This window comes from Peromyscus maniculatus, chromosome 19 (assembly GCF_049852395.1).
Source record: "Peromyscus maniculatus bairdii isolate BWxNUB_F1_BW_parent chromosome 19, HU_Pman_BW_mat_3.1, whole genome shotgun sequence".
Classification (NCBI taxonomy): domain Eukaryota; kingdom Metazoa; phylum Chordata; class Mammalia; order Rodentia; family Cricetidae; genus Peromyscus; species Peromyscus maniculatus.
In genome coordinates this window covers 46200791-46225973 of record NC_134870.1, presented here as the reverse complement: position 1 = coordinate 46225973, position 25183 = coordinate 46200791, and the positions used below count along the sequence as shown (strand labels likewise).

General features: G+C 43.2%; 1 long non-coding RNA gene and 1 pseudogene across 1 annotated transcript; both read left to right on the top strand.

The window, feature by feature from the left end:
* The first annotated feature begins 12383 nt into the window (after positions 1 to 12383).
* LOC143269489 (uncharacterized) lies at positions 12384 to 15915 on the top strand. The gene is made up of 4 exons (XR_013045917.1): positions 12384 to 12623; positions 14540 to 14643; positions 15303 to 15500; positions 15707 to 15915. It is a non-coding gene; the product is annotated as an uncharacterized LOC143269489 (long non-coding RNA).
* On the top strand, positions 12757 to 14101 carry LOC102909213 (small ribosomal subunit protein uS12 pseudogene; annotated as a pseudogene).
* Positions 15916 to 25183: the final 9268 nt, after the last annotated feature.

The following is a 25183-nucleotide window of genomic DNA, read 5'->3' as shown; positions in this document are numbered from 1 at the left end:
ATTACTTGAATTGTGACTCTGTGATGTGTCTCACTGGGGGTTCTGATACTTGCAGTTTTTGGAAAGTACCATTTTGCTGTACCTTAACACTGGGAAGAAAAAAGCGTAGAAAACATTTACAACTTATTACATGAAGTAAAAGCTGATTATTCACCTCAGACTAGTCCATTGGTTCCTCCAGACAAACCTTCAAAGCTTCTGTCACCAGCTGCAATAGAAAAGAAAAGCGGGCATCTCTTGCATTCTAAATAGGCACACACACACAGGGAAGCCAAATCCATGAGCCAGTCAAGGATGAAAGAATCTTCGTGAATGAAGGGCGTGGTCAGCACACAAAGCTGGTCACCTCTGAACAAGAGAAACCATGTCAAAGGCAAAGCACACAACAGGCATTGATGGGGGGACTCTGTGCCCCTAAGCTGTTAGACCCCGGTTGGTACTTGGGGGATCCCCAAGAAATCATGTGGAAGCAAGGTTTCTCATAGAGTGGGTGAAGGGATCCTTCCTCTCTCTTGTTCACTTGAGCTCAAATGTATGGATTTACTGTGGCTATTTATACCAATGGTCATCCCTGGAAACATGACGGGGCTCTCTATGCCTGCTAGACTGAGGGCATTTGTACCAGCCTTATGTCATCGGATTAAGAAAAGAAAAGAAATGAAATACTATAAATAAAGTATTAAAGTGAATAATTGTGTGGCATTTACTATGGTGTGTGTGTGTGTGTGTGTGTGTGTGTGAGAGAGAGAGAGAGAGAGAGAGAGAGAGAGAGAGAGAGAGAGAGAGAGAGAGAGAGAGATTGAGGAGCTGACTCAAACCATCATGGAACTTGGCAAATCCAGAATCTGATGGGGTAAAGGGAAAGCTGACTCAGAAAAGTGCTTCTCCAATCCAGAAGCAATCTGCTGGGACTATCCCTTCTTCCTCAGGGAAGATTTTCAACCTATAAAAACTTTCACCTGCTTGGAAGGGGCCCATCCACACTAAGGAAGGCAGTTTGTTTTACTCCAGTTTCACCAGATTATGATTTTTAGTCTCGTTGAAAAAAAAGAAGGCAAACAATAACAAAAAACAAACACACACCCTTGACTAATATCTAGGCACCACAGCCTAGTCACACACATAAAATTTACCATCCACCTCCTCTACTAGGGCATCATCCATGAGTTCAAAATCACACATACCCAGATTTCCATCCTGTGGATTCTGCGTGTGTTTATCACATGTTTGACCCACATTCCAGGCCTTTCTTCCTTCGCCTAGCGGCTAGTGGTGATGTGTTTGGTGGACAATTCCATTTTAAACTCATGAGCCTGTATCGCTGAGCTATGCTTCAGGAATGCAGTGTGTGTGTGTGTGTGTGTGTGTGTGTGTGTGTGTTCCAGCACACTGGTCTGACCAATGAAACCATCTCAGATTTCCACGGAGGCAAAAAGGCAAATACCTTAGTTAATTGGTCCAGTCAGGTCTCGGTTGAGAGAGACATGTTTTCTCGGCCCATAGTTTAGGATTTCATGCTGATCCCGCTGACACAGTTCAGATCAGCATGACCTACCACGGCAGCGGTTATCCTTTGATCTGGATGCTAGGTTGTAATTTGACCCATTCAGATGGCTTTTCTATAAGAGTCAAGCAAGACACAGCCAAATCAACCCATTTATCTTAATGTTCGTTCTTTCTTTCTTTCTTTCTTTCTTTCTTTCTTTCTTTCTTTCTTTCTTTCTTTCTTTCTTCTCTCTCTCTCTCTCTCTCTTTCTTTCTTTCTTTCTTTCTTCCTTCCTTCCTTCCTTCCTTCCTTCCTTCCTTCCTTCCTTCCTTTCTTTCTTTCTTTCTTTCTTTCTTTCTTTCTTTCTTTCTTTCTTTCTTTTTTTCTCTTTTAGAAGTAAGGCTTTGCCTATCTTTTGTCAAGGAAAAAAAAAAAGGAATCTGTATATCTGATGAGCTTTGAAGTCCCATCTGGTGTTTCATGTTATTGTGCTCTGTTCTCACCATGGGCGAGCCGAATCCTATCTTAAAGGTTCAACAACTAATTCAGTCACAGACACCCTTCACTATACTGTGTCCTTATCAAAGATTTGGATTTACAAAATGCTACCTGGAAACCAAGCCCTCTTAGCAGGTCTCCCTCCCCAGGCTGGCTCTGCTGCCTCAGACAGGGCTCCTGGTGAGAAATCTGTGAGTCCTGACATTTGTCTCTGCCCTTTGGACATGCAACAGAACTTTTAACCTCGGAAAAAAAAAAAAAGTCTGTTTCAACGATATGATTTTATGTGACAAAAGAAAGATCTCCTTAGAAGTCCGGGCATGTATGACTTTCTCTCTGTAAACACCCACGTGTTGGCAATGGATGTGTGAACAGATAAACTTCAGTTCAAGCATTTAACGTGCCATGGAAGTCGAATCTTCGAGGAGACTCTCTGGATGGTAAATGCAGGCAAAAAGCCCAGTACGAAACCTACACTGAAACATTATTTTGTTGGAGTGGGGGTCGGGGGTGGGGGGTGGGTAGGAGGACATTCCAGAGAGAAGGCTGGGTCTGGAATGTGTGGCTTGGCAGGTAGGAAAAACTTGAGAAAGAACAACATAGCTGTGTTGAGTATAAGCCTGTGCCGTCAGGGTCTCAGCAAGGTGGCTGCTCTTTTTACCCCGTGATCAAGGTTACTTTTGTTCGGTCGTCAGAAGCGACCACTCTTAAAATGCATTTTTGCTTTTATTCCTCGGTGAACAGTTCTGTTCGAGTAAATAATCCGTCTATGCATTGTGTATTCGGAGGGAAGATCAGCTGCGGATTGTTGTTTTAACAAACTGGAAGCCTGCCAACATTCTCTGGGCAGAGGATGAGGACGCGGAGGCTAGCACGTGATCTCCTTTGGATTGGAGACAGAATTTAATCTTTTTGCCTGCCTTCTCTTTCCCCCTCCAAATTCCTGTCCTTTCTTTCCCTTGGTACACAGTCTCTTTTCATGGAGGTAACTTAAGCTATCTCAAACAGCATGAATTAATAAAGGAGAGCATTTTTAAAGAGGGGGTGGTGGTGGAACATGGAACGTTTAAAATTCTTTCTGGGGTACTTAGTTTAAGAGCGTGGTGATTAATGGGTTTATGTTATCTACCAAAGAGCTTCCATCATGCTGAGGACGTGACAAGGGATTTATGGTCATGAAAACCCTGCAATCCATCCTGGGTATCTCAATCTATCAGCCCCGCATTCATACCCAAAGCACTAAATGACATAGCTGTAGCTATCTGAAAGCAAGATCATTTTTAAGAGATTATGGACTGCCAAAAGGGAATACTCTGAAAATATAGGGCAGGAAACTGTTTCCTCTCCAACCCGCCGCTCCAGCCAGTGTCCCGGTACCTCGAGCAAGTGTCTCACTGTGACTGTCAATCTCTTCTTGGAAAGAAAAGAAGAAAACGCTGAGCAGATGACAAGCCCGTGATTAATCTTGTACTGCTCAGCGAATTTCCCAGCATTTTCTCAGAACCATGCTGTAGGAGATTGGCCAGGGATGCCACAGATCTTCACAGGGCGGATTGCTCATTGTACATGGCATCTTAGTAAGAGAAAAATCTACCCTCACCTTGGAGAAAACTCACTGGGTTACATACACCAGGGGAGAGGACTCCCAATAGCCCAGTTCAAAGCTTCATTTCTCCTCAGGCACTGAAAGGGTATATGTATGCACATTATGGAAGCTTATGCATCAAGTTGTGACTGACTGCTCTACCTGTGAGCTCTGAAGAACCCATTGAGCTAGGTTTGCAGAACTTACCTGCAGTTTGCTTTCCAGGGCCCACGCCACACAGTCCAGGCACAACACATCCAGGTATCACGTGGGTGTACATGAGTATCACAGGAAGGCGGTGTTCAACATGAGCGCTCTCGATGTGTTGAAGGGTGTTAATTAGCTTCGAGATGCGCTAAAGGAATTTGTGCCTGCAGAGAGGAGACAACTGAACTTTGCCACTCATTCTCTGTAAAAATAATAATAATAATTAGATCACGTGTATAGGCACAAAAACCTCAACTTCCATTACACCCTGAAATACCCTGGTGGGTGAGAGAAAAAAAGGAAGAAAAGTTAAACCTAGAGAAAGAAAAAACAAAACAAAACAAAAGAAACCCCAAAACTTTCTCACAGCCTAAGTGAAAATCACTGTGTGTTTTATAAGCCCCTCTGGCTGGGGCGAGGGGCGGGGGGTGAGTAGGAGGGTGGATAACCACTGGTCTTTCCATCATGAGACCTCCTCTCTGGAATCTTACTTTGTGAGGAGTCATTTTGTCAAGGTCATCCGCGTGTCAGGCATTTGGGCGCCTTTGCTTTAACTTAATTCATTATTTTTTTGCTGTGTGCTTTGGAAAGTAAGGAGCCCTGTAGTGACACATTTCACGGCAGGCAGCATCTCGACCTCAGAGTGTGGACACTAACTCGATGTGTTCCAGAGACAGCACGGCCTTGTTACTTGGCCCCTGCCCTGCCTGCAGGCTTTGGGGGTACTTCTGCCTTGGAGAGAGGCAAAGGGTGGGGACACACTGCTAACTAAAGGAATCCCACAGGCCGCAGAAGGCGAGTGGTAACAAGCCAGTGTGTGTGTACTCTGTCTGGCCGTGTCAGGTCTGAAGAGGGTGGAGGAGGCTTGTTCCTGCAACAGAAACTGCTGAGCAGCAAATGGATTCTCCTCCCCCACTTCCCACAAGGAACGCTGCAGAAAGCGTCATCTATCAAAATGCTCTTAAAGGCAGTCCCTGACGAGACTGGGGTGGGGGTGGGGTGGGGGGCTGTTATGACAGCTGGGAGGTGGGAGGAGCTTCTATCCACCTAGCTGTCCGTCAAACAGAGCATCGGAGACCCTTTAGATTAATAGGGTCACACTGCGACTGAACTCCTGTGGTGGCAACTCATTCTCTTTCTGTACCCCTCCCCTAAGACACCTCCAGATTGCCCTCAGGCTTGGCCTTTGAGGTCAAAGCGACAGAGGGAGAAATGTCATTTCCTATTGATAATACCAGTCTTGTCTTTTTTTTTTTTCCCTAGTGTCAAAGTTTCTGGCCTTACTGGTTTTGCTTGTGACCCAAAGTGATACATCATCTTCCGTACTCTCCCAAGACTGAAGCTAGGAAAACAGTAATGAGCCACTGCAGCTGGAAGTCACTTGTTTGTAGTTCACACTAGATTGGATTTCAGTTTCAAAGACGTAGTAGCGAGTCAATACAACTGTCTCTGCCCCGTAGAGTGCTCTCAGTACTAAAATGCTGTTGTTTGCTTAGTTCAGGTGGTTTCTTTTGTCTCTGTGAGCGTGTGTGAGTATGAGTGTGTGTGTGTGAGTATGAGTGTGTGTGTGTGTGTGTGTGTGTGTGTGTGTGTGTGTGTGTCTCGTGCACACACACCCTGCATGTGGTGTATGCATACATCTGTGTGTGAGTGTCCCGACGTATGTACCCACAGGGGAGGCCAGAGGAAGTTAGCAGAGAGAGAGTGGATGTTTTCCTGTATTTGTTTTTGAGGCAGGGGTCTGTTGAAGAACCTGAAGTTCACTGTTTGGGCTAACGTGTGTGTCAAGCAGCCTCCTCGAATCTGCCAGTGTCTATTCTCCAGTGCTCAGACCGCAGGCGCATGCAGCCACGCCCGGTTTTTGCATGGGTTGTGAAGATTCAAACGCAGGTCCTCCGGTCTGCATACCAAATGCTCTTGCCTGCGGAGCTGCCTCCCAGCCCAGTTTTCCCTACCTTGGCAAGAAAGTCCTGAAACTTTTTTGCTATCTTTTCAAGGAAAAGCTTTTTCATGCCTGTCACCATAAAGGGGGAGGGGGAGGGCAGTTACATTTGTTATATAATCTTCAGAAACTCTGTGAGACAATTATCCTTAAGAGCAGAGATTCCATACGACAAAGAACAGAAACAGTACGTCACAGAAAAACCTCGAATAAATGTTTGCTCTCGGGAAGGACCACAAAGAGCAGAAACTGACCAAGACAGAACTTTTGCTGCCCCATTCAGTAGCTGGAGGCTTGTCACCAGGAACACTAAGCGTTCTCTCAATAACAGGAAGGAAGGGAGTCTCAAGATCAGCTGTAATACTACAACTAGCCGTAGAGGTGCCTAAGGAGGAATGACAGACAATTACATTTTTCATTGTAATTTTTATATTGGGGGTGTGTGTACAATAAAATTGAATCTATCTTAATTACCTATCTGTGGTCATTTCCTAAATTTGGCACCTGAGGCCAGAATCCAAGTGGCCTTATCCACTTCATCTTGGCCTCCTAATTGCAGAGAAAAAGAAAACAAAATAGAAAATGAATCCACTGTCAGGAAACAACTTTCTTAGGATCAGCAAGCTAAAAGGGATGGAAGGCCTGGCTTGCAGATTGGGTCCGACTGGTTTCCTTGTGTTTGGGAACAGGATCTCATGTTTCCCAGGCTTGTCTGGCTGGACCTTGCTGTGGAGTTGAGGATGCCCTTGACCGGCTCTATTCTCATGTGCTGGAATTACAGATATGCACAACCAACCACACCTGGCTGATGAGGAGCTAAGGATCAAACCCAGTATTTGTGCATACTAGGACAGGACTCTACCACCTGAGCCACATTCTCAGCCCTAGAGACTAGTTTTAGTAGCTGGAAGTAGCAGCACTGGTTTTCTAAAACATGGTAAATTTCATGAGCGTCTGGGACGTCTTACATAAAGGAGTTGACACATTTTGAGATAAGGTGTGGGGATATGTCTTTCTTTCTTACTTATTGCCACTACTACCACACCCGTATTTTCTGTTAAGTACAAATTAATTCACTTAATCTTCATGTCAGCCCTTTGAAAAATATAGGACACTATCTAAAGTTCAGAGGTAAGATGCAGAAGTAGAAATAAAGAGAAATCACGCTGCTGAATGCAATGCAGTTAACAAGTGATAGAACCAAGGTTTGAAGCAGTGTCTGGGGCATAATATCCCCCACAGGAAACAACAGATTGGGTGGATGCTTTAGTTGGCTTTCCATCCCTCTAACTAAATGCCTGAGGCATCAGTGGAGAAGGAGGCAGGTTTGATTTTGATTTTGGCTGATGGTGATTTCAGCCCATGCTTACTTGGCCCTCTTACCTTCAGACCTGTGGCTAAGTAGTATATCGTGGTAGCACCAAGAGGACTATCTACATCGTCATAGCCAGCAAGAAAAAAAAAAAAAGACGTGAAATATCCAACAGTCCTCTCAAGGGCTTGCCTCAGCTGGTCAAACTTCCTTCCACTAGGCCCCACCTACCAAAGGTTCTACTACTTCCCAAGACCACACAGGCTAGTGAGCAAGCGTCCTACACCTGGCCCTTTAGGGGCCATTTACCCACACCTTAGTAATGTGTGAACCCACACACCCACCCCTCACCCCACCCCCTGCCCCTATCACAGAGCTCTGCAAGCATGGAGAGCAGCTATTCAGTGGATGTAAGTAGACAGTCCAAAAATAGACCAGCTGGGAACTGAACAGTAAGTTAAACGATGCTGTGAGACAAAAAACACAGAAAGAGAAGAAAGAGTAACCAGCACTGAATATGAATAAATAAGATGCACAGATAGATAATATACGAGACCTCTGGGATATGAGGAGCCAGGAGGACTTAGAAATGAGAGCAATAATACAACATGGGCTGGAAGCACCCTCCTCTAGACACTCCTGGGTCAGAATCCCAGCTCTACTGCTGAAGTGACTTACAGCCACATGGCTTCCCTGTGCTTTAGTTTATATAATATATATTAATAATAATTACTATTATATTATATATTGTATATTATATAAAATATATTATATATGTGATATATATATGAAGTGGTAACATGGCCCATTTATATGAGTAAGTTAGGTTTTATAAAATGTTAAGATTATTATCACATGGCTCGTGTAAGTATTGTTTGATGTTTACTACTAGAGTGTTGTATTGCCGTACCTGAAAGGAATACAAAAAAAACGTAGGGGAAGGTAAAATGGACTAAAATTTATAGCAACAGAAATACACTTCGGGGCTGATGAGATGGCTCACTGGGGAGGAAGTGCTTGTTGCCGAAATCCAGTGATCCGAGTTCAAACCATGGAAGCCATGGCAAAAGGAGAGAATGAACTCCTGAAACGTAGTGTGTGACTCCTAGTATCATGGCACACTCACACCCAAACATACACATGACATATGCATGTATGTGTGCAAATAATAATAAAAACAAATAAATTTCAAGTTTTAATTAAACAGTGTATTTTCAATGCAATAACCCTGAGCAGCTGAAGCTTTACGTCATGAAGGAAAGGATCTTATGAGTCAAGTTTAGCTTAATTACAGAGAAATATAGAAAACAGTTCAATGCCCGCACTCCTTTGTGAATAAACTGCTTTCTCACTGTTTCTGACATCTTGTAAGTGGAGCAATCTTTCTAACTTTTTTCTAAACTATATTTCCAAGAGTTTATTTAAAAACATTTAAAAAGGAATGTTTATATAGGAAAGGTCTTGGGAAATACAGTGTTCCCCTCCAGTGGGGGAAGGGAGAATACTAGTTTGTTTTCCACACAGTAATGATGCTTCCCATTACAGAAGACTCAGGGATTCTCCACCATTACACAGCCCACCATGATGACTGCAGGTATCAGACACTTTCTGTACAGCTCCATAGGAACTCATTGAGGTTTTGGCAACTAGGGAAAATAATAACACCGTGGCTATTGTCATTGCTGTGAGCAAAACATGGCCCTCCGTGTCTGACCTAGGGCCTCATGCTGCTGCTAAGATGCATGAAATTGTGACCAGGTAGCTTGGAAAGAGTGACATTTTCAGAATTACCACATTCTGTTGAGTATATCTTTCATAAGCTAACTAAATCAAATGATATAATGTTAGGCAATGCAATTAATATTCTGTGTCTCAGCGTTTTGATAGCAGAATATTCAATACATGTAGTTGTTTCATTCCTTGCCCATAATATGCTCTTTTAGAAAAATCTGTGTCTAAAATAAAATAGTAATTAAAGGTTTATGCTGGTGGTCACAGATGCCTAAATGTGGGGCATTCAGAACATAGCCACTGTCCAGGGTGTGTCAAGTAAAAACACTGTAAAATACAAAAAGGACAAATTCCACTTTCTATCTGCCACATTCAGATGAGGTCATAGAATCAGAATACATGAGCATTCAGACCCGAGGTCAAAGCAGTGCCGAAGGAGAATACGATCGGCAAATGTTGAGTTCAAGACAATTACAGCATTGTTAACTCTGACTACTATATGAATACTGCATGTGGTCACTTTTTTTTGGTTTTTCGAGACAGTGTTTCTCTGTGTGGCTTTGCGCCTTTCCTGGAACTCACTTTGTACAACAGGCTAGCCTCGAACTCACAGAGATCTGCCTGCCTCTGCCTCCCGAGTGCTGGAATTAAAGGCTTGAGCCACCATCACCTGGTGCAGTCACATTTTTTAAAGATTTTTCAGAGACCCAAATATTCAGTCAGTCTATGGTCCTTCTAAACTCATGCCATGAGCTCACAAAGCAAAGCATATACTCTCTCGCCACTGTGGCCATGAAGGAGTCAGTGTTCTCTGTTTCACCCAAGCTTGCCTCTTCTGGAATAACATGTTCCTGTCATCTGCCATTTGTGAATGACTTGTAGAAACAGACATCTAAACCAGCTTGATGAGGGATAATTAAACCTAACCAGTCTTGGCTACTTTCTCACACATCATAATAAAAGGGTGAAGCTATCTGATGGACGTGGTTGTTTTCCAAAGAGGGAAACATAAAAATGTAAGGAGGTGACTCCTAATGTCATGACAGCAACATTTTCCCCCAGAAGACCAAGGACCATGGTACTGCTAAGAGAGTGACATCTTTCCTCCTCTACTTCCCTCCTAAGTCGCTATCAAATACACTCACCTTGCTGAAACGACAGGGTACTTGACTGTTCGATGTTGGGAATAGAGCGCCGCTAGAATTACAAATGGAAGGATACAAGTGTGAGTGAGAAGGGCAGGGGGAACCTTTTTGGGTTTCAGCCTCTTAATGACCGAAATTTATTTTAAGTTCCAAGTGTGATGTCTATTTCTGCAGGAAGGAAACCAAACCGACAGCAGATACTTTAACCTGGTAGAACGGGAGACCTGGATAGATACTCACAGGTTGAACATTTACTGCAGAGTGTTTTCATATTCACATCACAGCCACCAGTGCCTGGTGCCCAACAAAAGCAACTTCGCTAGAAGGTAAGTCAGTGAAGAAGGTCTTTCGCAGGATGGATTTTGTCCTCACACACAGAAGTTTTCAGCCCCACCTACACCAACATTCTGGCCTTTGGAGCAGATTTTAACGCAACTCAGACGGGACCTGTGAAGGATCACTGGACTTGGCTGTAGAAGGGAAGTTGTTTGTTTGAAGTTGCCCAAAAGAGACATGGACTTCTGTCTTCATGCTTAGAATTGTAACACTCAAGGAATCCCATCTCTGAAATGTGCATGGGTGACAGAGCTTTTTAAAGTGGGCACTCAATGGGTGTCCCAGTCAAACAAAACAATGATTCACATTCAAGGCAAGAACTTAAATTCTTTGTTTATCTAGAATTTTTCTCCCAGATAAAAAGAGGACCCGTATTCTATTGTTCACTAAGGAATACTTCCGACATGCAAGAATTCATGGCAAGCCACATCATGTACCTTTTTGGTTTTTAGTGCTTTTATGGATGATTTGGGCTTGTAATTCCACCGACTAGCCTACTGGTGTTCTTTGAGTTACAATTTAAAGTTAATTGTGTATGGTTCACACTAAAAAACTTATCTTTGTTGTCCAGCATAGCCCAGTCATAGAAAAAGTAGTAAAACAAGGCCTAGAATTATCAGGAGCCAAATCTGGATTTCCTTGGCTTCCTTTCCTTTGTTTTCCACCTAACAGCTTTTTCCTTGAAGATAAAATCATGCCCACCAGTGTGCTGCATGTTCCCAGCTCTGCCACCAGACACCAGGTGGCAGGTTGTATTCCCTGTTGTAAATGCAAAACAAAACTTTTAAAACTCAATAAAATTTTCTTTTCCGTTAGGTGTCTTAGGCCTTGTGGTCATTTCTAGGGCCATACGGAATGAGTCAGGGAATTGTGGGTAGCAAGCCCAGTGACAGCCTGATAAGAGTCACAAAGCAATTTCCTCAAGTAATCACTGCTTCCTGTGCTGGGGAGCTTTCTTTCTACTGGACACAGTGTGCCATATGCTACTGACCTTCATTGATCACAAAATGTGCTTTCTTTGATGTCAGTTACTCTTGGTTCTAAAAAAATGGAAAATTCTAGAAATAAGTCATTCATAAGGTTTTTGTTGTTGTTTTTGTCTGTGTGTGTGTTTGTTTTATAGAATCTTATTTTGAGTAGCATAAGAAAACCTTGTTCCATTCCATTTTTTTACATCCAGAGAGAAAATGTTCTCCAGTCCATCATGCCATTTGCCATCTGGTAGGTATCTAAAGTTACCAGGGGGATACTGCAATATCATAGGGCTCTGTTCAGATCAACCCCCAAATGCAAAGATTCTTGTGTTGACAAGCTTTATATTATATTGTTGTAAATGTTAATCTTGTAACTACCTAACTTGGAAATATAATTTTATCTGAATATGTATGCATAGAAAAACCAGGTGTATGTAAGGAGAACCCAGAGAAATGCAAGGTGATCCACACATGAGAATCTTTAAAACACAAGTAAATCCTCACAAATAAACACAATGGCTTCCTTCACACCTTGTAGATGACCTGCCACCCTCTCAGCACAGACAAAACGTAGGTAGGGGATGTCTGGCAATATCAATAAAGATCTTTTTACCTAGTCAAGAGCAGAAAGAGGTTCAGAAGTTTCTAAGCCAGGTACTCTTTTATAATCAAAATTGAATCTTCATGACACTGTAACTGATTTGTCAAACTTTGAAGAGGAGAGGCAGCCCTGACCTTAACTGGAAGCCCTTCAAAACTGCCTATGTTTCCCCTACTTCGAAATCCTGGAATTCCCAATCCTTCCCTTCTCACTGCCCTGAGAGTGGAGCTGTTAACTCCTACGACAACTTGGCCTTTCAAGTGCCAAAATGAAGGGCTTGCACATTTATCTACAGTGGACAGTCATCTTACTTTTTTCATGGGTGTTAACAGAAATCAGCTTGTTAGAATGAAATCTTGGATTGATAAGATATTTTCCCACTAAGGTAGGAAAATGGAAGCCTCTGAACTGAGTTTATTTCAATGTAGAGAAAAGTATAGTCAACGGTCATGTCACAAGAGGTTGGCTAACCACACTGCTCCCATTGGGTAAATCATAATGCAACCTTCCCTGTCACCTGGTGACATCACAGACACTCTACAACCACTGCACAGCCATTGCTCTTGTGCTGGTAGAGACGCTGGTGCTCCCGAACCTACCACACCTCCTGCTGAGAGTGGTTGAGGTTGGGTCATTGTATAAGGAACACAAGACTATGCATGGTCTGATGGTGGTCAAGGTTGGGTCATTGTGTAAGGAGGACAAGACCATGCATGGACCGCTGATGGTCAAGGTTGGGTCATTGTGTAAGGACAACACTATACATGGACTGATGGTGGTTGAGCATGGGTCATTGGCACAAGGGAGTAAGTACCACACCACTGGACCTACTTTGGAGTGAGTTAGAAATTGATCATAATAATGAGTTGAGTAGGTTAAAAAACTATTAGTCTTTTTACTTTTTTCACCCTGGCCTGTGGCATTGACAAGATGGACTAGTGTCTTGTTCTCTATCCTGCCAGGAAGCTCTGCAGTCATGGATGGGACCAGAAGTGGCATGACAAACAATACAAGGAGCCCACTCAGGTGGTGACCAATCTCTCTGGAGGTCCTTCTCAGGAAAAGGAAATTGTACTGAGAAAAGTAGGGGTTGAAGCCAAGCAGCCAAATGCTTCTATCAGGAAGGGTGTTTGGGTTCAGATCACCAAGAATAGCAAGAAGATCACAGTGTTCATGCCCAATGCTGGTAGATTGAACTTCACTAAGGAAAACAATGAAGTTCTGGTTGCTGAATTTGGTTAGTTGAGAAGGCCACACTGTAGGTAATACTCCTGAAGTCTTTAAGGTTGTTAAAAGTGCCAGTGTGTCTCTTACCCTGTTACAAGGCAAGAAGGAAAGACCAAGATCATCTCATACAATGGCAGGAAGCACTGCCTCTTTTGGGCCTTATAGCCCAAGGTCATGGGCAGAACAAATACCACTACAGTCACTTCTCTTCAAAAACAACAACAAATCCCCAAACGTCATTCTGTATTAACACCTGTAGGTGTAACCATCTTGTTAAATAAGAAACACAGAGCCAATGCAGAGATGAAAGCCCAAGAAGTCAAAGCGATAGCTAAGAGCTAAAAACCTTTCCCTTCACTGCCACTGCTGTCTTTCTCAGCAAGAGAGCTACTTCCTGTCTGTTTGTCCTTTTTATTGACTTTCTATTCTGCCTTCTCATTGGTTGTAAACCCAACCCCATAACCTCCTCATCACTGCCCATCTATACAGACCTTCAGGTCTTCTATGGTTGGTCTTGAGATTAATGGCATGTGTCTCCATACTGGCTGTATCCTTGAACACACAGAGATCTGCCTAGCTCTGCCTCCCAAGTGCTGGGATTAAAGGCGTGCACCACCACCGCCCAGCTTCTGCTATGGCTTGCTATTAGCTCTGACCCTCAGGCAACTTTATTTATTAATATACAAATAAAATCACATTTCAGTACAAATAAAATAACACCATAAATACCAACCTTTCTTTTTCTTTGACCGTCATGTGCCTGCATGAAGCCACTCCTGGCCTAGGGCAAGAGTAGAGAAAATGGTCTCTTAATTGTCCTCTGGCCCTCCTCTCTCAAATCCGGGTTCTCTGAATGAGGGAGCGCATTGGTTAGGAAATTAACAGTCTCTCTACCACAGTCAGGAGAAAAATCTGAGCATACCCCAGCAGAACAAGTCAAGCATGGCTTATGCCCAAATTAATTATCCAGGCACTGTCATCAGCAAAGATCTGCGGGTATCTGTTATCCCAAGGGCTCCACTCTCTAGTTTATAGTGAGGTTTGACTAAAAGCTAAAACCAGGAAGCTGGGGGCGGTGGGGGGGCATGGGGGGGCAGTCACCCTTCACAGCAAGATACCATCTATCCAAATCAGAAGCTCCTATGTGCGGTTATGTGTCAGCATCAGGTACAGGACTACACACCCCTGCTGTGGCTATAATGCACTTTAAGCCTAAAATAGAATCATTATGGCTTTCTCCTGGCAGTCTCCAGCCCCTGTGGGAAACCTTCTGGCCCCCCTGGCTAGCCTCCAGAGAGATTCCTGTCCATCTGCCTAGGAGGAGACACGTTCTGGGCTTGATGCCCACATTTTCACCTGCTGCTCATACAGCAGAGGGCTGTGTCTATTTGGGTCAGTTCTTCTGACTGATTGGTCCATTACCTCGAGGTAAGTACACTCGAATGTCCCTCACATACCAACTGTGAGCATCACATGTCTGAATGTGCTTACCCAGTAAACGCGATGAAGTATGCTGAGAAGAGACAATGAAATCTGAGACAGAATTGAATGAGTTCTTGGCCCCGGTGGGGACATCTTCAGGACTCACATGGACTTGAGGTCTCTACTTTTTTTCTTACGTTGAATACTAGCATTGCTTAGCTTACAAGCTTATTATAAAATCCAGTTACAGTGGGATATTAGTGAGCAACATGCTATATTTGGCCAAAAGAAATGACTAGTTAGTAGTCAGATGGCGGTGGTGGCACACACCTTTAATCCCAGGACCGGGGGGGGGGGGGGGGGGGGGGGGGGGGACACAGAGCCAGGCGGATCTCTCTGAGTTTGAGGCCAGCCTGGGCTACAGAGTGAGTTCTAGTACAGCCAAGGCTACATAGAGAAACACTGTCTCAAATAAACAGAAAGAAAGGAAGGAGGGGAAGGGAAGGAAGGAAGGAAGGAAGGAAGGAAGGAAGGAAGGAAGGAAGGAAGGAAGGAAGGAAGGAAGGAAATGTAACTACAGCCAAAATCAGGAGACTATTAAGGATGAGACAAAGGATCCTAGAAATTTTGTTTCTCTCAGAAATTATAGAGTAACTTGTATTGTGAAGCAAATCCTGAGGAAAACTTCAGAATTCCTTAGTTTTTGTCAAAAGAGGGAGCTTTGTTTTACGCTGCTTCTACTTGCTAGCCATTAAAGGTCAAAGGTCCCTTCGACCTAGAGTTAGAGCCACTGCTCAGCTTCTAGGATTTGGCCTAACAGGTTGTTTCCCATACAGGAAACAAAAGTCACTCAGGCTCTTTGACCGGGGCTGGGTTTTGCTGTGATCTAACTTTAGACTGTGACTCTGTCCGGGGCTGAAGAAGAACACAACCCCCAATTTGACAGCAGCAACCAGAGAAGCCAACCAGTGGCTTCCCCGACCATTTGTGAACTTCCTATGTGACCCACAGCTGGAGCAAAGGCCCTCTTAGCTGTGAGTCATTTTTCCTGATGAGATTAAACGGTTTTGATTCCTTTCCCAAATCTGGAACTTCCCTTGCTTGCAAAAGACTTGCACACCTCCGCACCACAGAGGGAATCCATTCCAGATGTGCAGGAAACCTTGTGTGGCCGTGTCTGGTTTGGTTATCACAGGGGAGATTCTGGCAAGTGGTCACGATGGTATTTTGTTCTTCCCAGACTTGACACCGTGAAACTCCAATAGAATTCACCTGGATTCCATCCCCTGCCTTTTCGCCATCAGAAGGAAGAACGCAAGATGAGAGACCTAGCTGGATGCTCACCAGACCACAAGGCAAGAGTTCATGTGTTCTGGAACATGGGTACAGAAAGACTTCGGACTCAAAGACGAGCTCCAGGCAGGGCACCTGAGGAGCCTGTGGGAGGCACGGGGGGGGGGGGGGGGGGGGGGGGCTCGATTCCCCCAACACTCAGCACACACACTGATGAGTTGGTGCTCACTGTCCCAAGCACTAGTCTAGGCGGCACAGAGGGCAGAAAGGTAGGAGGAGTTGCCTGGAGTCCTGAGAACCTCAAATGACTTATGAGCAACATTTAATGAGAACGAAACTGCCCACATGCTCCGACAGTATCTTACATCGAGCACCACTGTATGTAAACCGCGGGGCCACTGTGATCTGCCTGTGTGACGGATGTCTCCCCATAGGCCCCCTTCCCTTCATCAAAAGCACGGCATGTCTGTCACTGAAACACAGAGCCCACAGCATATTCAATAAATATTAACTCAAGGAATGGAGTTAACAGTAGTCGAGCAAGCTAAAGGAATGTAAGAGCTGGGGGGATTTTAAATGCTGTCAAATATAAGCTCGTTGGGTTTCTGGACATTTATCAAGAGTCAGCATTTCTTTATTCTGCTGGGAAAGCATCTCTTTATATTTCTAAGGACCAATTTGGGTTTCCTGCCCTTGTTAGTATTACCTACTGAAGAATAACGATAACCAAGCGAAGATGTAAGCAATCTCTACTCTGGAAGCCGGGCGCTTCCGAAGTTGTCATTCTGTTGTGCAGATGAAGGGGAGAGGAAGTGCTAGCAGACAACCGCGGAGAGACAAAGTGACTTCGCTGCTGTGTTGGTGACCGTGCATCTCTAAAGGGAGAGGCAGAGCCCTGTGAGGAAGAGTGGCCCAGTCTCAGATAAGGGCCGGAACGCCAAGGAAACTTCCGTAGTGTACCGTTAGCACGAAGTGTGCGTCCCTTAGACTTTAAACACCATCAAAGGAGGGTGCACAGATGAGCCCCAATTCTCCAGCATTCCCACTCCTGGTGTGCTTATAGGGAACATTAATAAATATCATCCTAAACAGGGTAGTTCATGGTAGAGTAAATTTAGGAAACCCTGATTATTCTCTCCCTCCCTTCCCTGCCCCCCCCCCAAACACTGCATAGAAGAGTCTTTCGATATTGCCATTGAACACACCCACCTGGAGCCCTACCTGGACCAGCCCAACTTTTCTTCTGAGGGAGCATCCCAGGAACATGGGCTGCCATGCTAAAACACTTTTGGAAGTGATAAGTAAGATCTGAGGGTAGGTTAGTGTCCTAAAGAGCACAGAGGGAAGGAGTGAGGTCTAGAGACGGGGAGTGGGGGTGGGGTGGGGGGTGGGGGGTAGAGAACCCACCCTGACACCAGACAGGAGGAACAAGCAGTGGTCAGCACAGTCAGACACTGAATCATGGAGGAGCGATGAACTTGAGTCCACTCCAGTCTCTCTAGATCTTTCCTCCAATTCCCAGGGACGATGTCAGGGAGTGCAATTGAAAAACCCCAGCTTGAGGAACCCCAAGAAATAAATACTCTGCGGCCTTCAACAAACAAACTTCATGAGGAAGATAATGAGAGAAAGGAGGCATTCGGAGTTCCAAAGATGCCAGGAGTGTACTTCAGCCTGCCCATGTTCTGGTTTTATGAGGATCATGACGAGGATACACTAGCTACATGAAAGTTTTTATGAGACTATCAAATGTTAAGCACTCTCTGGATGCTGGATGATGGTACGCAATCGCTGTTAATCGTTACAGGTGTGACAATGGTACTGTGGCTATAATTTTGTATGCCATTAGAGTTAAGAAAAAATTATACCTTTATGTCCAAGCTACGTATAGTCCAAGACTTGTCTCAAAGCAAACCTTAGAAGGGGATGTCAATGGAAAAACAGAACATAACATGATAAAGTGAAAAAAAAAATCAGGCTTTGTTGTTTTTTTCTATTTTTGTATTTTTTAATGTTTTCTTTAATTCATGTTTTTAAAAAGTAGTTGGGAGAGGAGTAGAAAGAGAGAAGACATTGCCACAAACCTAGTCAGTAAAGGGTTTAAAAAGCGACAGAAAGGAAGAACTTTCAAAGTAAGAAACTTTCATGGATATAGTGCAGGAAGGTACACATGCAGACACACACACATGCTCACACATACACACATGCACATACACATGGACACACATACACATGCACATACACATGGACACACATGCACACACAATCACACATATGCACACACACATGCACACACATACATGCATATGTATACAAGTGAACACACACGCACGGCCATGCACATACACACTCATGTGCATGCACACATACACCTACACATGTACATCCACATATGTACACACATATTATACACACACACATAAATATGAATAGGAAAAGAAGATAGACATTTCAGAAGGCTTTTGAGAGAAGAAAACAGTAAGGGTTCAGGGCGCAATGCGGGGTGACAAAATGCTGCGGCACACAGCTGTACCCCCTCTTTACAGGAAATAAAACTACAAGGTGGTGGGTGGACTTTCCCAAGGTGGATAATGCTATTCAGGCGCTAGGTCTTTAACGCTCACACAGCCTGCCATGTGACGTGTTGGGGGTACAGCCTTTAAAAACAGAGCTTAATCCAGCAGAACTAGCATCCTTAGACACAGAGGAAGGGACATCACAGATAGCCCCACCCTACCCCACCCCCCAGCCCCAGCACACACAGAAGAAAGGTCACCCAGGGACGCAGGAAATACTGTGACCTTCAACCAGGGAAAGATCCTTTGGCACTGACTTCAGATTTCAAAAGTCTAATAACTGTGAGAAAATGAATTCCTGTTGTTTAAGCCACCCAGTCACAGTGTAGTGTTCAGGTAAATCACGCAGGTGAAATAGCCACAGTTCCCTTGGTGACTTCTTGGTATTTCGTCCAGCACTTATGAAGGACTTTCCATATTATGTTGGAATTAGACCATGAAGAAACAAATGTCACCACTGATACCGTCCTTTACATGACCAGCAGTCAAGGGCAACATGAAGGGGCCAGGGGGAAGGTTCTAGAGAGGTAGTAACGGTGTGTCAGAAGAGGACCATAGGGCAGGGGAACCCAGAAAGTGGTGGATTCAGTTTAGTTGGTGGGCAGCCCAGAGGGGGCCAGGACTTAAGGTCGGGGGGAGCTTTTGTAAGGGATTGGTGTCAAGTGCACAAGGAAAAACTGGAGGACATCCCACCAGCGCATTGAATATGACTGGGACATGTAAAGGAGGGGCAGAGACAGGGCCGACAGCAGAGCCACTAACCACTCTACTTACCGGTCACTGAGCAGCTCAGCAGGAGGCAGCAGGCACTGATATGTTTCCAGTACAAGTAATAGGACCCTGCAGCTGCCTCGTTTAAATTGTGTTTTTGTGGCTTGCTTTCTCTTGGCATTCACCTTCTGGTTCTTTAAAGGAAGCCCCAGGCGCGGGCTCCCGGCTTCGTTGGTAATCAGAAAGCTGGGACAGACAATTGCAGCCCCAATCTTTCTCCCTAGTTACTTGCAAAGGCATACGGCCCCACTTACTGCAGCTGTTGGGGAAAATGTGTATCATCTACATGAGGGCCACTTCACGATCTCCTCATTTTCCTGGCAAAATTGATGCTCTCAATTTTTCCTCTTTCATATTGTGTCGGGGTCCCCAGGCACCCCTAATTTGGTGTGATTTGAAGGCTTACTAGAATTCACAGGACACACATAATCATGGCTGTGATTTCTCACAGCAAAAGGACATAAAGCTAGGCCAGAAAATAAATGTACAAAGGGTATGGACAGCAGAAACCAGGTCAAAACGTCTATGTAGGCACAAGGACACACTCCTCTAACAATACGGAGTTCTGACAACGCTGTGAAGTGCTGTTTACCAGGGAAGCTCTTTAGAAACCCTGTGTCCAGTGGTCTTTACTTGGGACTGGACACCCAGTTACCCTCTGTCTAGCACAGGCAAAGAAAAAAAAAGGCAAGCCTTTAGCATAAGCCACAGAGTACTTCTGAATTCGCTTCTTTGAGATATAACACATCAGCACAGTGTGACCTTGCAAAAGGTATTTGGACCTTGAGAGAATGTTTGGAAATTCCAGCAGGGGAGCACAGCTACTCCGATACCCTTGACCAAAGACTGGTCCTCCTCTATTCGGGGAAGGTCATTCTCTTCAACCAAGAACACAGTTTCCAGGAGGACACACATGGAGCTGTGAGGAAGAAAGGGGACACCCACCTAGCCAGCCAGATCAGCCAAATCAATCCTGGCGGTCAATGGGGTGACAGATGTTGCAGCCAGATCATCCTCACATCCTGCAAACAGGTATTTGGAAAGACAGCAGCCTCAGGTCTCCATACTTTTAGAAAAATCCGTCACTATTCTGCATTATTCAGGGTCTTCGCCACTATAAGGTAACACCATCTTCTTGGAAATGCTTTTCTTACCTTTTGATACCACAAAACTATGTGTTTTGGTTCCCAACAATACAATTCTAAAAGCAACCCCTCAGTACTGAGAAAGAAGAGTAATCTGAACTATAACACACCCCAACAATGAAGCTGAAATAAAATACAATCAAGCAACCGCCATCTTAGTTTGGTATCTACTACATGATAAAAACCGTGACCCAGTGCAACTGGGGAGGAAAGGGTGTATTTGCTGTACATAGTGCATGTCACAGTCCACTGAGCCCTCTGCTCTAGTCTACTGACCTGCTGTTTTGTGCCAGTATCACACTTTTTTTTCTTGCTATGGCTCTGTAGTAACTTGCAGATAAGCATGGCAAAATCTCCAGCATTTTTATTTTTGCTCTGGATTGCTTTGCTATTCAGAGTCTTTCCTATTTCTATATGGATTTAAAGATTGTTTTCCTATTTCTGTGAAGAATGGCATTGAAATTTTGCATTGAATTCCGTAGATTTTTTTTGGTAGTATAGCCATTTCACAATAGTAATGCTTCTTATCCATGAGTAATGAAATGACTCATATTCTAGTACCTTCTTCAGTGGTTTGGAGTTTTTATTGTAGAGGACTTTCATGCTTGGTGAGGTTTAGTCCAAGGTTGTATTGTGGGTTTGTTTATTTATTTTGTTTCACTGGTGTGTGTGTGTGTTGTTGTTGTTTGTTTGTTTTGGTTTAGATCTGTTTTTGTTTTTAGGGAAATAAGAATGAGATTAACCTTCAAACATTTTTGCTGGTAGCATATATTAGAGCTGCTTTATGGGTTTATGGGTTAATTTTGTATCCTCCCACTTTGCTAAAAGACTGCATCAGATATAAACACTTTCTGGTGGAGTCTTCAAGGTCTTCTATATCACATCATCTGAAAAAAAAAAAAGTACTCTTTGAGTTCTTCCCTTGCTGTTGCATCCATTTTATTTCCTTCTCTTGTCATATTAAGCTATCTAAGACTGCATTGAAAAAGAGTGGAGAGAATAGGCATTTACCCTGCTCCTGATCTCAATGGAAACACTTGGAGCATTTCCCCATCTACTGTATTATCAGAACTGTTTCTCATACACAGCCTCCATTGTGTCCTTTATTAATATCAGTTTCTACCCTGATCTTCCTTATGTCTAGCTACTGATTTGGAGTTTGGCTTGTTCTTGGTTCTCTAAGGCCCTAACTGGGCATCAGTTTCCTCGGGTTTTTGTCTGAATTCCCTCTGAGGTTTTAATGGAGGCTTTCAGCCCATCACATACATGATATTTTCGTTCTCACTCTTCAAGCATTTTCTTATTTCTTTCTTGATTGCTTCGGTTACTCACTCATCACACTATATTATTGCTGTTTAGTCTCCATGAGTTTGTGAGTTTGTGGATTTTCTGTAGCTTCTCTTGCTGTTGATTTCTAGCTATATTCCATTGTATTAAAAAACAGAATATTAAAAATTATTCACTGTTCCTATACTTTTTGTATAGGGAACTTGTTTTGTGTCCTAGTTTATGATCTACTTCAGAGAAACCTCAGGCTGCTGAAAAGACTGTGTATTTTGTAGTATGTGGAGGGAATGTTCCATATGTGCCACTTAGGTTCATTTGACCTGTGATGCCATTTAATTTTGATGTTTTTGGGGTTTTTTGTTTTGTTTTGTTTTTTATTTTGTGGAAATGACATATCTATTAGTGATAGTGGAGTAGCAAAGCACACACTATTACTATGTTGGGGTTAATCTGTACAGCATTTGTTTTATTAAATTGGACTCTCCTGTGTTTAGAGTGTGTGTGTATCTTTAGAATTATGATGTCTTTTTGGTGCACTACTCTCTTAATTAGTATACAGTGGTCACTTTTATCTCTTCTGATTAATTTTGGTTTGAAGTCTATTTTGTTCAATAGTACCTGCGTGTTTCTTATGTCTGTTTGGTCCAAAAAGCTTTTAGTATTCTTTCACTCGAACATTGTGTTTTGTCTTTGATAGTTTAAAAAAAAAAGTTATTTCTTTGGAGGCAACAACTAGATGAATCCTGTTTTTTGTGTGTGTTTGTTTTTTGTTTTTAATGTAATATGGTATTCTATGTCACTTGATTGGGGAATTCAGATCATTCATATTTGGAGTTACTATTGATGGTTGTATATCAATCCCTGTTGTTTTATTGATTCTGTAGTGTTTAATGTTTTCCTAGTCTTCATTTACTCATTTGATTAACTATTGTTTAGCCTCTTTTGTTTTGTTTTGTTTGTTTGGGGTGTTTTGTTTCGTTTTGTTTTTTGAGGTGTTTTTTTTTTTTTGGCCTTCTGTATCATTCCCTTTGGTCCAACGGATTCATTCAAGTATTTTCTGTAGACATGATTTAGAGTTCATTAATTTCTTCAGCCTGATTTTATCACAAAAATTTGTTCTCTCTTCAATTTTGACAGGTAGTTTTGCTAGGTATAATAATATGGGTTGGCAGCTGTGATCTTTCAGAACTTGAAATACATCCTTCTAAGTTCTCCAGGTTTTTAAAATATCTGATGAGAAATCTGCTCTGATGCTAATGGACTTGACTTTACATGTAACTTTATCTCATAGCTTTCTACATGCATACTTTGTTCTATAGCTTAACTATAATATTACACAGGGAGTTTCTTCTCCAGTCTTCTCTGTTTGGTATTCTAAATGCTTTTTAGAATCTGGATGGGAAACTGTTTCCTTAGATTTGAGAAAATTTCTGATGGAATGAATTGAAACTGTTTCCTAGGCCTTTAAGCATGACCATGATGTTTTTCCATGCTCATCATTCACTGACTTGATCTCTTCATTGTGCCCTTAGATTTTTAATGTTTTGTTTGTACTTTCTTATTAATTTCTCTTTTCACTGTCTGGAAGCTTAAATTCTTCTTCCTTGTCTTTAAGCTCTGATACTCTCCTCACTCTAATCCACTGTGTTGGTGAAGCTTTCCACAGAGCATTTGGTTTGACCCATTAAGTATCTGATGTCCACAATTTCAGTTTGTTTGTTTTTTTTCACTTATTTCTATTTCTTTATTGACTCTTGCTTTCATATCCTGTTTTGATTCCTTTATTTATCCAGCAGTTAGTTTATATTCTTTTGGAATCCACTGAGAAGTTCATTTCTGTTCTCTTCAGTTTCTTTCATCATACTTGAACTCATTTGGAATTCTTTGTCTGGGACTTCATCAAATTCACTCTCATTTGAAGCTGTTTTTGTAAGATTAGTAATTTTAGAGGAGTCATATTGACTTGGATTCTTTTTCATACTCATTGTGTTTTTGCATTGGCATTTATGTATCTGAGATCATTGGCTGGGTTGTTTTTTTTTTAAGCTATATTCTTTCAGGGGAAGTAGTCATTATATTCAAGATGGCTGAGGTGACAGCAGGGTTGAAGTTCCAATTTTCTCTACCAGACTGGAGTAGTGTGCACCAGGCTCAATGCCCAGTACTCCCTTGAGAGTGAAATACTCCCTCTTGCTAATTCCAGTCTCAACTCTTGGCATTCTGTTCTGGGATCCTAGATGCCTGTCACACTTCTGGGCAATCTTTGTGAGATTGGGTCCCAGATGTTGGCCCTGTCAATAGCAATCTTCCGTGAGTTGGGTCATAGATGCTGGTCACACCAACAGTTCTTTAGGAGTCCAGTTAGGAATGCTGATCCGACCCTGGGGTGGCCCTTCCTGATCTTAGTCCTGCCTCTGGAAACTGTTATCCATTCCCCTTTGGACTCTGAGCTCTAACTAGATTTCCACCTCACTGAGTATCATTCAGTTCTGAAGCAACACTTTAGTCTACGACACTTGTTCTGAGTTTCCTGAGAGTCTCATTCATGAAGGATCTGGGACCCCCAAGCCATCACCTCAGCAAGGATCTTATCAAACAGCATTGGCTGTGGCATATCCACTGGGAAAAGCTAAGGGTCTTTTGCAAATGGCATCTGGCTGCTGTTCTTGGTGGCCTCTCTCCTCCCTCTGCTGCTACAATCCAAAATTTTGTCTCCTCCCTCTTTTGTCTCTCTCTGTCTCTCCTTTAACACGTCTGTTACTGAAAGCACAGTGCCAACTTTCTGAGCCTTTCTGTGGTAATAGTAGCTCTGGTCACCCCCTTACACCGGCAAGGTGGAGTTTAGGGGAGGCTCCCCAAACCTCCCAATCCATGTTAAACAGAGTCTGGAAATTTCTGTTCTGCTTTGTTAATTTTCTGTTTTACTCTGCTATTAGATTAGGAGTTTGGGCCACTGCCTACTTCTTGATAGCTGTTATCCAACTTTCTCCATTCTATTGCATGGAGATCCTAGCAAACCATTTCTATACATTGTCCTCCATCTTCAACATCCTTCATCTGTTCTTCCCTCCTTCCTTTATTTTGTTTTTTAATTCTCCTCTTATACATTACATCTCAAGCATAATTTCCCCTTCACCCTGTCCTCTCAGCAATCCCCCAAAACTTGCCTCTCCTCCAGATCCATTCCTCCTCCATTTCCCTTTAAAAAAAAAAAAGAGTAGGCCTCCCAGAGATGTCAATGAACACAGTATAATAAGTTACAATAAGACTAGAACAAATTCTCATATCAAGGCTGGACAAGGCAACACAGTAGGAGGAAAGGGGTCCTAAGAGCAGGCAAAAGAGTCAGAGAGATATCCCCCACTCCTACTGTTAGGGGTCTCACAAGACACCCAGCTACACAAGCTAGAACAGTCATTGGTTGGGCCCTCCCACAAGTCCTGTGCTACCATTACCCCAGCACATCTTGGAGGCAAAACAGATTGTAGGTAAAGGGTCTTGTGGCTGGGTTGGTGACCCTGTCCCTCCACTGGAAGCCTTGCCTGGTTACAGAAGATGGTCAGTCCTTCCCCAGCCCCCTTAAGTACCTTTGTCATGTTAATGTTTAACAATTATGTTTAACTTTGATGTTGCATAAGAATTTTT